Source organism: Heterocephalus glaber, unplaced genomic scaffold (assembly GCF_053883595.1).
Source record: "Heterocephalus glaber isolate CG9 unplaced genomic scaffold, H.glaber_assembly_v1.0 deba00001429, whole genome shotgun sequence".
Taxonomy (NCBI): Eukaryota; Metazoa; Chordata; class Mammalia; order Rodentia; family Bathyergidae; genus Heterocephalus; species Heterocephalus glaber.
The window spans coordinates 8167728-8180196 of NW_028258294.1; the positions used below are offsets into that span (position 1 = coordinate 8167728).

At 33.1% G+C, this 12469-nt stretch overlaps 1 long non-coding RNA gene across 1 annotated transcript; it reads right to left on the bottom strand.

The window, feature by feature from the left end:
* Window positions 1–715: 715 nt before the first annotated feature.
* Window positions 716–2370, bottom strand: LOC147827861 (uncharacterized). The gene is made up of 3 exons (XR_015451570.1): window positions 2297–2370; window positions 2058–2156; window positions 716–1366 (listed from the first exon to the last, which is right to left on the bottom strand). It is a non-coding gene; the product is annotated as an uncharacterized LOC147827861 (long non-coding RNA).
* Between the last annotated feature and the right edge of the window lie 10099 nt (window positions 2371–12469).

Here is a 12469-nt window from a genome sequence, read left to right on the forward strand (position 1 = left end):
AAAGAGGAGTAGAAAAGGAATAGAGTTATAGTTTTCGATGGTAGCAGGACACTGAAATTACTTGAGATATTTTGTTGTTATTGGTTTACTTTGCATGGCTAGATTTCACCCTTGACTGTCTGCTTTAATTGGTAAAGCCTATAGTTTGGACACTGTGATTTTTAAAAGCTTTTTGGGTGACTCTACTAATCTAGGCTTAAACCACTGGTATAGATTATATTATTTCCTCATCTTTGAGCAGGAATTAAAAGGTGTATTTTATTGTTTCCTATTGTTAATCAGAGAGTATAGATTAAAAAATGTTTTGGAAAAACTTCTGAATGTAATTAAAAATCACTAGAAAAATATATGACCATTTTAGAAAAATGAAAAGCATTAATGTATAACTAACCTTTCATAAAATATATCAATTAAAACATTGTCTCATAATATTCCTGTTAATTGGCAAAGAATCTCATTATAAATGATAGTAAAAAAGATCAAAGAAAAATGCACTACATATTTTTCCAAGGTAAAAAAAGCTAAAAAATAATCAATATTAATTTTAAACAGATTCAAAAACAGCAAAATAGTATTATTTAGCAGTATCAGTTTAAAAAACAATGAAATATTTCTCTTTAAATAATAAAGAAAAAAGAAACAGAGCTTTGAATACATATCTTTTACTTTGTCCTAATTAGACAAAAACTAAATAATGAAAATTCGAATACTTGAGAAAAAATTACTGGAAAAACTTTATACCTAAATGAATTTGATAAGTTGCTCTTGTAAGTCTCAAACCACATACAATGAGTCATCTCTTGAGGTCTTCTCTGCATCCTATCAACCAACACAGTCAAAGAGGTCTACCACCCAATTTTCTCTCAGTTCATTTTCTTCTCCTCACTTCAGTCCTGGTCGGCTTTGTGCCCCACTCCAAACATCTTGTGTCAACAACTTCTCAGTTTTGCCTTCTCCTTAGACCTGCATTGGTTTGCCTGTTGGCCAGTTTTCCACTGTGAAGTCAAACTGATACTTAAAAGGAGCCATGTAATCATCTCACTGCTATTCTTCTGTGAGTCATTAAAAAGATTAAAAGCATACTTATACATGACACTTTTATCTATGTATTTTTCTTCAAGTGAAAAAAAATGGTCTAGGAGGATTTTTATCAAATTTAAGGAAAAAAAACACTTGATTTTCTGAATTGAAAAATATAAGCTCACTATTGGGAGATACCTGAGGGAATATTCAGCAACACATAATCTTTTTCCCACAGCAGTTTGGAGCATTGTTTTCTTATTAAATTGATGTTACTCATTGGTTTGTAGCTGCAGAACTCCAGGATTTGAAGCTGCTGGTGTACAGTTGTAGCAGGATTTTCTGACTGTAAATATAATTAAAAGTTTTGAAAGGACCTAAATATATCTTCTAGCCCAAAATGTGAATAAACCTTGACATTTGAGTTTTAGTGTTTATTCATCTTCTCACACACACAAAACATACAAAGTGCACAGTATATGTTCGAGAAAACATGCCATAGTGAACCACACAAATTTGTTCTTGCCTTCATCGGAGTATACTGTGGTGAGAAATTAATAATAAATAAATAATTCTACATACAATCTGTTAAATTACAAGCTAGAATGTTTCCTTCTCTACTTAAATTCTGGTTCTCAATTACACTTTCTGCCAATGTAAGTGCTCCATAGGCAACTTTTATGTGAGTATTACTTAATTGCAAGAACAAGTAATACTAGATACCAAATTAATTACATGAGTAAATAATATTTGATACAAATGTATTCAACAAGTCCTCTTCCACAAATACGTTAATACTTAGCTGTTGCCAAAGGGTTCTGAGTTTCTGCAAAAAAAAAAAAGGATATCATTGTGCCTGTCTCAGTCTTATTATTGCTGTTAGATCTGTACATTTAATCCTGTAGTGCTGGACTCTTCGTACCATTACAACAGAAAGGATGCTAAGAGTTCCCTTATGAATATAGCAAACCTTGTTTCTACTCTTTCCAAAGGAAATTGCACAGAAGTTTAAAACTAGAAAGACATTCATAAATTACCTTTCCTGCTGTTTCTTGAGGGAAGTGAAGAAGCCCAAGGAAGTGGAATAGCTTGCCCAAGCTCACTCAACTATTTTGTAGCAATGTCTCTTGATTCTACTACATCAAAATAAAAGTCAGGTAACATTACTTTAGGGAACAAGCGTATGCCAAACAGATAACTATCTTTAAAAATATCTAAAATGATCTTAATTTGTTAATTCATTCATTCACTCAATAATTATTTACTGAGTACTTACCAAGCAAAGTTCTATGAAGGTTTTCAACTGAATGAGGCCTGTTCTGTGCCTTTAAAGAGATTACAATGTTTCTGAAAGGATAAAACAAATAAACAAACCATTTCAAAGACTTGCAATTGAATAATAAAGAGTTTGTCACCTCTGTAAACTTGAAGTCTTTTAAATTCAATGTGGTATAAGTTAGATAAACTATGCAAAAGGTCCTGAAATTGTCAGCAATCACAAAACATTTTAAGTTATTAATTGTCACATACTCATTAGAAGATGAAACAACAGAAACAACAAAGTCTTGGTAAAAGATGATACATCAAAGGAGTAGGCACCTATAAATTTTAAGTGAAATGCAGAGTGGAGCTTGTTCACCAGATAATTAAGTAGGCTGGTGTATAAATCTAAGGGATTTGATCTATTTCCTTGCCTTTTAGGCAGCAGTTTCTCTGCAAAATGGTCTCAAAGCCCCTATCTTTAATGTGTACTGATTCAGCTGATGGACAAGGCCTAAGCTTCAACAGCAATGCACTGATTGCTATTTGCTTCTAGAAATAAATGTGGTTTAATTCTAGAAGCTTTATTTATTGATTAGCTGGAATGGGCTCAGACTGCCAGTGAGGTTTGTAGAAGGAAACCAAGTACACTTGCCTGCAGAAAAGAAAAATTTAAAAATGCTCCTGTAGTTGTGTTGGTTCAGAAATAAATCTTCCAGTGGCAGAAATGTTTTTGCAGGCTCCTTCCGTTTTCATCTCAGTAAGACTATAAGGTTGTCACAAGAAGAGAGAAAATAATATTTGATATCAAACAAATGCATTTAGTAAACCCCCTTTCACAAATCCAGAGGCAGGGGGATGCTGTTGTAGATAGTAAATCGCCTGATAGGTAAATAGTCTGACAAAGATTCCAACTTCCAATGATTATACAAAATTAGTCTCTCTTTAATGCAAGAATTCCACCCAAGAACTTCACTTTATATTATTTTCTGCTGTAGGGCTATTGTCAGCTTCAGGGCATCACTGTTTTGGAGGCTGCAGTGAGCCACTTACCCACAGCTGCTTTCAAAACTGTAAGACGAAAGTGATGAATGATCATGCTTATTCAGTTGAAGAGTTTTGAGTTAGTGCAAGGAAAGAAAATCTTTCAGCTAACTCTGCATTATAAATTCTCCTCAGTAGACAGGACACAGAACAATAACAAGAGTGTTAATATCTACCTCTCTTAGCAGCTTATTTGGACTAGGCCAGTGAGGTAGTTTAATGAGAGACTGAAGAAAATCCCCAGAGATGGTATGTACGGCATAGGGTTTAATAGGTATGAACAAAAAAGAATAAGGTACATTGAATTTATTGACCAAAGGAAGAGTCCAGTGGCAATCATTTCCACAGAGTGCAGGGGTAGTGAACCAGACTGAAATCTACTATGCAGTCCAGAAGAGGTGAGCCAGACAGGAGACCATCAGTAATTTGCAATGTCCAGTGGTGGCGAATGGGACTGCAGCATTCCTCAGCATTCTGTTGTGCACCCAGTTATTGGGGGGGGGGGGTGTCTCATGGATGAGATCACATAAGTTTTGTTCCATTGCGTGACCAGCATTTCAAGGAACAATGGATTTGGCATATGGGATTGAATCTAACAGGTTACACTCATTTGCCCAATTCCCAGGGTCTGTTAGATAACATTTATCAAGACAGTCCAGTCTCTGTGAATTTATAGTGTCATCTTGAACTGGCTTGGGAACACAAAAGAGGTGTTTCAGAGCCATAATGCTAAGTGCCCTAGTTTTACAAAGGGTTGGTACACTACCCTAAATTGACAGTTGAGTGGTGAAAAGCTATTTATCAATTATTTCTCATTCTTTTACAAATCTGCATGGTTGGGAAGCCTATTCCCATTTTGGACATGAGAAAATGAGATCAAGAAGTTAAATCATTTGCTTTCAGTGAATAGATAGTAGATACTGGGTGGAAACATGGTCTATCTCATCCAAAGCTATTACCTCTTTAAAATATCTTTTTATTATAAACATTGCTCCTATCTTTGTTTTTCCCCATTAAGTTTATTGGAACATTTTCGGTATAAAATACAGTTACATAAATTATTGGGATCTTGTACCTTTATATGAGTATCTTGGTTCTTCTTTTTTTTTCCCCTTCCCTTGCCCTCCTTTCACCCCCTCCACTCTTCCCTATTTGTAAAGATTTTGTTTCCCTTTTTTTTCCTTTTCTCATATTTTTTCTTTTCCCTTTTTTCCTTTCCCCTACCCCTCCCACTTCCCCTGATCCTTTAGACCTTTTCTTCCTGTTACACAATATCAGTTATACAATTTTTAAATTACAATATCAAGATCTAGGAGACATTACCACAGATTTTACAGAATTTCAAAGGATATAGAAAGCATATTACAAAAATCTGTTTTGAAATAAATTTGACAACTTCTAAGAAGTACCTTGGAAGACAAATTAATGAAACTAACACTGGAGAAAATATAAAATTTGAATAGCAGCTATTAAAGAAAGTACATTCTTAGCTTGAAAACCTACCTATATGACAACAGCAGGCTCATATACATTTTAACTGATCAATTATATCAAACAATTAAAGCAGATAAAAGAAGGAACACTTCTCCCCTCATTTTAGGAAATCAACTTTGTGCTAATACTAAAACTGGATAAAGATAAAAGAAGAAAAAAGTGTGAACATAGATAGAAATTTGTTTAACAAAACAAACTCTTACAAGTCAGATCTGGCAGGATGTAGAAAGTGGTTTTGTTATAGGGATGGCAGTGTTGGTTCAACATTGGAAGATCCACCCCCAAAAGTCATCATTTTAACAGAGGAAAGAAGAAAGCCATATGATCCTATCACTAGTTGGAGAAACAGTATTGGACTAAATTCTACAGCTGTTCATGGTAAAAGCTATCAGGAACCTGGAAGTAGAACAGAACTTTCTCAACAGATTAAAGACATGTCCTCCATACTTCCAGCAAGAATGCCTTATATGAATGGAGAAGATACAATGGTTTCTCCTTAAGGTGGGGAACAAGGGCAGATATGCTTACTCTTTATCTGTCCATTAAACTTTGAAACCTAGGCCCCACTAAAATAGTCTGGCAATAAAATGACACAATTAGGATAGAATTGGCAAGGTAGAAGCAAAATCTTTATATGTAGATGAAATGATCATCTACAGAGAAAATACTAAGAAATCTCTAGGAGCCTCTAGAACTGGTACTTAAATTTAGCAGGATTAGAAAACACAAGGTATATATAAAAATTCAGGTCTGTGTATACTTGCTATAAATGAAGAATTGGATATTGAAATTTAAAAGTTATGTAGGAGTACAACGGATCTAGAAAAGTTAAAAAAAAAAAAAAAAAAATCAAAAACAAAAATAGTGTTGGAAGACATTTAGTACCTAATTTTAAGACTTCTTCTAAAGCTACAGTAATCAAGGCAGTGTTGGTGTAAGGAAAGACATATAAATCGCTTGAATAAAACAGAGAATCTAGAAATAGAAACACACATATATGGTTCACTGAGTTTTGAAAGATTATTTAACATTAGCATTTTGTAGAATATAAACTCAATTCAAGAGCCGAGGAAGAGATAGTGTCTTCAGCAAACGGCACTAGAACACCTGGTATCTGTATATAAAAAATTAACCTCAACCCTTTTTTTTATACATGAAAATAACTTGAAGGGACCTATGAAACTAAATAAGAAAGCCTAAAAGTCTAAAACATGAAGATGAAATTATAAGGGGAAATATTTATGAATTCAGGATAGGCAAAAACTACCTAGGATACAAAAAACATGATGTATAAAAGAAAAAAATTGATAAATGAGATTCCATCACAATTTAGAACTTTAAACGACATCATTAAAATGAAAAGTACTCCTTAAACACACCATATTTACAATGCATATAACCTATGACCAGAATATATAAAGAATTCTTAGAGCTCATTAATAGACAACCCAATTAAAATGTAGACATAAGAAGATGATAAATAGCCAGTATAGCACAAGGAAAGCTGTGCAACTCTAGAATCAGAAAAATACTAATCAGTATAATAATAAGATTGAATTATACACTCGTTAGGGAGATGAAGTTGAAAGTTTTAAAAGCCTTGTCATGACTTTTTCTTTTTGTTGGATTCTCCCCCTTTGCATTTAATTTGTCACACCCAATGGATTCATTCTGCTGGGCTTCCTGGGGTTGTGATCCTCATTGTCTTTTCCTAGGGTATTGTCTAAAATTTTTTGGAGTGCAAGTTTGGTATTCATGAAGTTCCTGAGGTGCTCTTTATCATCAAAGTATCTTATTTCTCCATCAATTTTGAAAGACAGTTTTGCAGGGTCCATCAATCTGGGTTGGAGGCTATTTTCCTTTAGGGCTTGAAATACATCACTCCAAGCTCTTCTTGCCTTGAGGGTTTGCATTGAGAAGTCTGCTGTGATTCTGATGGGCTTTTCTTTGTATGTGATTTGTTTCTTTTCTCTCACTGCTTATAGAATTTTGTTCTTCTGTTGGATTTCTGGAATCCTAACTATTATATGCCTATGTGTAGATTTTTTTGATTAAGGCTAGCTGGAGTCCTATATGCCTCACTTATCTGTATGTCAAGTTCTTTTCCCCTCCTTGGGAAGTTTTCTGCCATCACTTCTGTGAGCAGTTTTTTTTATATCATCTGCACTCTCTCTTCTTTCTTCATTGACTCCAATCAGTCCTATGTTATTCTTCTTTGCATTGTCTAGCATCTGCTGGATTGTTTTCCTGTGATCCCTTACAATTTTAAAGCAATTTTTCTTTTCCTGGTCACTAATTGCAATCTTATCTTCTATAAGTGAAATTCTATCCTCACATTGGTTCATTCTACTGCACAGACTTTCAATGGAGTTTTTAATCTTTTGGAAATCTGTTTGTATCTGTTTTATGGATTCCATTTGTTTCCTATGTTGGGATTCCATCCTGTTCCTCAGATCTTCTATTTTTTTATCTGTGTCCTCTCTAGATTTATTAATCATGTCTTGCACCATGAGCACAATCTTTGCTGTTATCTGAGTAAGTATTTCTGATTTCATTTTTCCTGATCCTCTTTTGTTGCCAGTTCAGAGAGTCCAGGTGGTTGATTATCGGATTGTTCCATCTCTTTTCCCTTTGGGGTTGCTGTAGGTAGTTTGGAAGTCTGTTTTTGAGCCTTGTTTATGTGTCTTCTCATTTCCACGGGGCGGGGGGGGTGCTTCTGGCTCCCGTGTGGCTCACCTCTACTCTAGGAGCATGGGATGGCGGAGGGGGAGCCCCCTTCCAGGTGGTGGGACCAGCTCACCTTATCTGTCCTAGAAGCCTGGGATGGCAGCAGGGGAGCTTCCTTCCAGGTGGTGGGACCAGCTCAGCTTCTCCACCCTAGGAGCCTGGGATGGTGGTGGGGGAGCTTCCTTCCGGGTGCTGGGACCAGTTCAGCTTCTCTGCCCTAGGAACCTGGGATGGTGGAGGGGAGCTTACTTCCAGGTGCTGGGACTTGATACATACTAAATTCAGGAGAGTTATTACCTCTAAGCAAGAAAGAAGAATAGTGGAAGTTTTAACTGCAATCTTTCTGTGGTGTTTTACTTCTTATTATATATATACACATATATGTATGTGTATATATATATACATATATATATAGTAAATATGATACAATGCTAATATAGAGAATAAATATTTGTTATGTTGTTTTATGTAATTTCCTCTGGCCTTGAGATATTTCATTAAAGAATACTTTTCTCAGTAATAAAGGGCAAAAAATTAACTCACTTATTTTCTAATGGAATTAAGTGAGGAAATAAAAACATTTCTCATGTAAAAATAGGATGAATGTGATAAGAAACTGAACCTCTTCTGTCTTTTTCCTATTTATAGGGATTAGTGATAGCAATGAATAACAGTTTTTCTTCATAAAAAATAATTTTTTTTCTATAATGAATTATTTCATTTTTGGAAGTTCTCATTTTTCCCAACAGTAAAGAATCATAAGAAACATGGAGGCAAAACCATACAAAATTGGCTTAGTAATCAATGGAAAAATTATAATTGTTCACTTATCTTTAAAATTTTTGTCAAAATATTTACAATACGCTCTTTGGTATAAATATATTGATTTTTTAGTAAAGTGTTTAGATATTTAATATCTTTTGATCATTTGTATTTCACCAGTGTCACTTCCCTAAGATATCTCTCTTTTGTTACAATCCTACTCCTCATTTTCATTATAAATCACCTTTACTCTGTTCCTCTTCTACTGTATGCCATTCTTTAGAATGGCAACAGAATAAACATTCCCATAGTCAACTCTTTCTTCTGTAACTTTACTTGTATTCTATTTGAATTCCATTTCCAGAAAATGCTCTAGTATAAATCATGTATATCAACCATCTTACAAGATACAGAGGGGCAGCCATCTGTCATAAGCACAAACAGCCTCAAGTCTTGGCTTCAATTGTTGTTTCAGTAGATTACCAACTTGGAAGGCAATGGAAATGACCTAATCCTGATACAAACAGCAAAGGAAGATATTGTCTTTAAATAATTAAAAACAACTTTTAGTCAATTGGTTTTTGTTATCACCACCTATTGGAAATTCTATGTAATGCTAGAGACAAAATACTCCTCTTGCTAGAGTAGAATGTTTGTCCTCTATCCATGTCTCATATACCACTATTCTATTTCATAAGAAATGCTATTTACCAGGGGGGTTAATAACAATGCAAGATCTAGGTTTCGTGACACATGCTTGTAATTCCAGCTATGGATGGCCAATAAATATATGAAAAATTTTTCAGCATCTTTGGCCATTAGAGAAATGCAAATCAAAACAACCCAGAGATTCCATCTTATCCAGAAAGAATGGCAATCATCACAATCTCAAAAAACAACAAATGCAGGAAAGATTGTGGGGGAAAAAGGAAACTTTCTACAATATTGGTGGGAATATAAACTAGTCCAACTACTATAAAAATTGGTATGGGAATTCCTCAAAAAACTAAAATTAGAAATAGAAAATCCAACTAATGTATCACACAATATAGCTAAAAGTAGTAATGAGGTCATAAGTCAAATAATCAGAAATAAAGTTTGTCATACTTGAAAATCAAGTGATATATATAATCCATATTTACATAAAACATAATCCTATGAAAAATATTGAAATAAGACAATAAAACAGTATATTTATCAATTTTTCTGGTAAAAGTTCTACCTTCAAATAATGATAGTATTCTCATAATTCTGTTAACCAATTTGAAAATGTAATAATAATGATGATAGTAATTCTTAGCTACCAAATAATACAACTATGAGATCCCTAAGAATAAATCTAATTAAAAATCAAGATGATATGCAGGGACATTTAAAAAAGACCCTGAAAATATAGATACACACTATGTTTGTGGAAAAGAATTTAACATAAGAAAAACATAAAAATTTCCAAATTAATATATTAAATTAATGCCATCACAACAAATATTTAAATAAGTATTTACATTTTATAGTACAATCTGAGTAATAAATTCACATAGAAATTTGAAATAGAACCAGGGATTTAGCTCACTGGCACCACACCTGCCTTGCAAGCCCAAAGTCCTGAGTTTGATCCACAGTACTGCCCCCCAAAAAGAAATTTGAAATAAAATAAAATAAAATAAAAAATCAGTAGAAATTGAAAATAATGTTTTTCATGTGGATTTAAATGCCTACTTGAACAATTAAATGTAATATTTAAAATTTTACCACAAAACATAAGGGAACATTTTATGACCTTAAAATGGAAAATTCTTACTTATAGAACTCATGAAAAGCATGTCATGGAAAGGAAAATATTAATATAGAGAGAGTACATTTAAATTGATGTGAACAAAATAAAACATTTCTTTTCAAAATTGATCCATAAAACATTTTTGCAAAGAAAATTATATATGCAGATTTTTAAATCCTGCTACAAATCATTATGAAAATTCACAAGAACAAAAATGCAATTTAGAGATGAAGAAACATACTAATAAATGTATAAAATTATTATAATTACCCTGGTAACAAGTAAATACAATTAAAATTAGGTGAGATTTATTTTTATTTTAATGACCAGTGTGGTAAAAAAAATTTAGAAGTGTGAATAATTCAATAAGAGTAAAGATATAAATAACTAGGAAATTATACACTTTCCTGGTAGTATTATAAAATAATATAATCTCTTTGAAGGTTGGTCAATAAAAGCTAAAAAGGAAGACTATACTTTCAGACTAGCCTCTATATTTGCGGATGTATAAAGCAGTCCAACATGTACACATTTCATGGAAATATACAAGCATTTCTGGAGTTATTAGGAAAAAATGAAACAATTTACGTGTCTTTTAAAAAGACAATGAATAAACATAAGGTAACATAGTCACACATGAAACACAGTAAAGCTATATGTATCAGTATAGATAATTCCTATAAATATATATATTTTTTTTTGGTATCAGGGATTGAACTCAGGACCTTGCTCTTGTGAGGTAGGTGGCGGCACCACTGAGCTAAATCCCTGGCCCCCGTAAATGTTTTTTAAAATAAAAATGATATCTTTTAAAATTTTACACATGTTCTTTCAAAATTAATTAAGCAAATACAAATGTAATATATTTTCTATTTTTATTAGTACATAAATATGTTGATATTATATCTTGACATAAACATTGAGTTCTCTTCTTTATGGTGATGTAATTTATTTATCCTACTTAATTTCTGTGAAAAAACTCAAATAGAATCTAGACGGATATTAAATGTTTCACTTTAATCTGTAGAATTTTGTGTTTTAAGAAATTATTCTGAGGTAAATATGATACATGTTATTTTTTTAGAATGAGTACTACAAATGAGGCTCTTTGGCATATCTTAAAAGAAAAAAATAATTTAAATCTCCACCATAAAAATATATTTCCTTAAAATATAAATGTGTATCATGTACAGCATCCCTTTCTTCTGCCAGTAGTCCATTATGAATAGGAAGTGTAAGACCAATGCTGAAAAGCAAAATTTCCTTTTATTAAGAAGCAGTTAGATTTACAACGAACTTGTTTCCATTTTTTTCCTCTTCTCATATTTTTTCCTTTCCCTTTTTTCCCTTCCCCTACCGCTCCCAATTCCCCTGCTCTTTTAGACCTTTTCTCCCTGTTACACAATATTAGTTATACATTTTTAAAATTACAATATTAATATCTAGGAGACATTACCACAGATTTTACAGAATTTAAAAGGATATAGAAAATAGGGAAGGGTGGAGGGGGTGAAGGGAGGGCAAGGGAAGGGGAAAAAATAAGAACCAAGAGACTCATGTAATGGTACAAGATCCCAATGATGAATGTAACTGTATTTTATACCTAAAATGTACCAATAAAGTTAATGGGGGGAAAAAAAGAAGCAGTTAGATTTAATACCTGGGTGCCAGTTAATAAAAGTATTGAACTCACTTATTCTCTTGACAGATCTTTCTTCTACTCCACATTCCCCATTCACAAAGCAGAGAATCAGGCCTACTAAAATCCACTAATTTCCAGAGTGTAACAGGACTACTTTATCAAAATCCCAGATAGCTACCTTTTTAAACTTATTATCCAAAAAAATAACTTTTCATTCCTGTTTTATTGAAATAATTCATATAAATCACTTAAATATGAAAATTGCAATAAACAAATTCCCTTTTAAAATATGAATTAAAGTGCTCACCAAATAATTTTTATCATTGTATCTACCCTAATACAAAGTCTTTACAATCTTTAAATAAAATTATTTAAATTCATAATAGTATTCTAGAAGTACTGGTGTTATTGTGATTTTCCTTCTTTGTCCTACGCTTTCTTTCACAAAGTCCAATACTGAGGATTTTCTTCAACACGTATGAGAAACATTACCAGTCACAAGCTAGAATGAATGACAGAGACTATGTAAATGAAGACATCATTTCAAAAATGATGTAACTCCTGGAGCAAGTCAGTGGCTCGCTCAAGGACACAGTAACAAATTAGAGCAGAACTGGGGGTAAAACCCACAGAAATCTGCTCCGACAGTTCCTCATTACATGGCAGCTCATACTCTCACGCCCTTTGCATCCTTGTGGTCATCACCTTAAATAAATGCATTTACATCAGTTTTAGACTTCCAG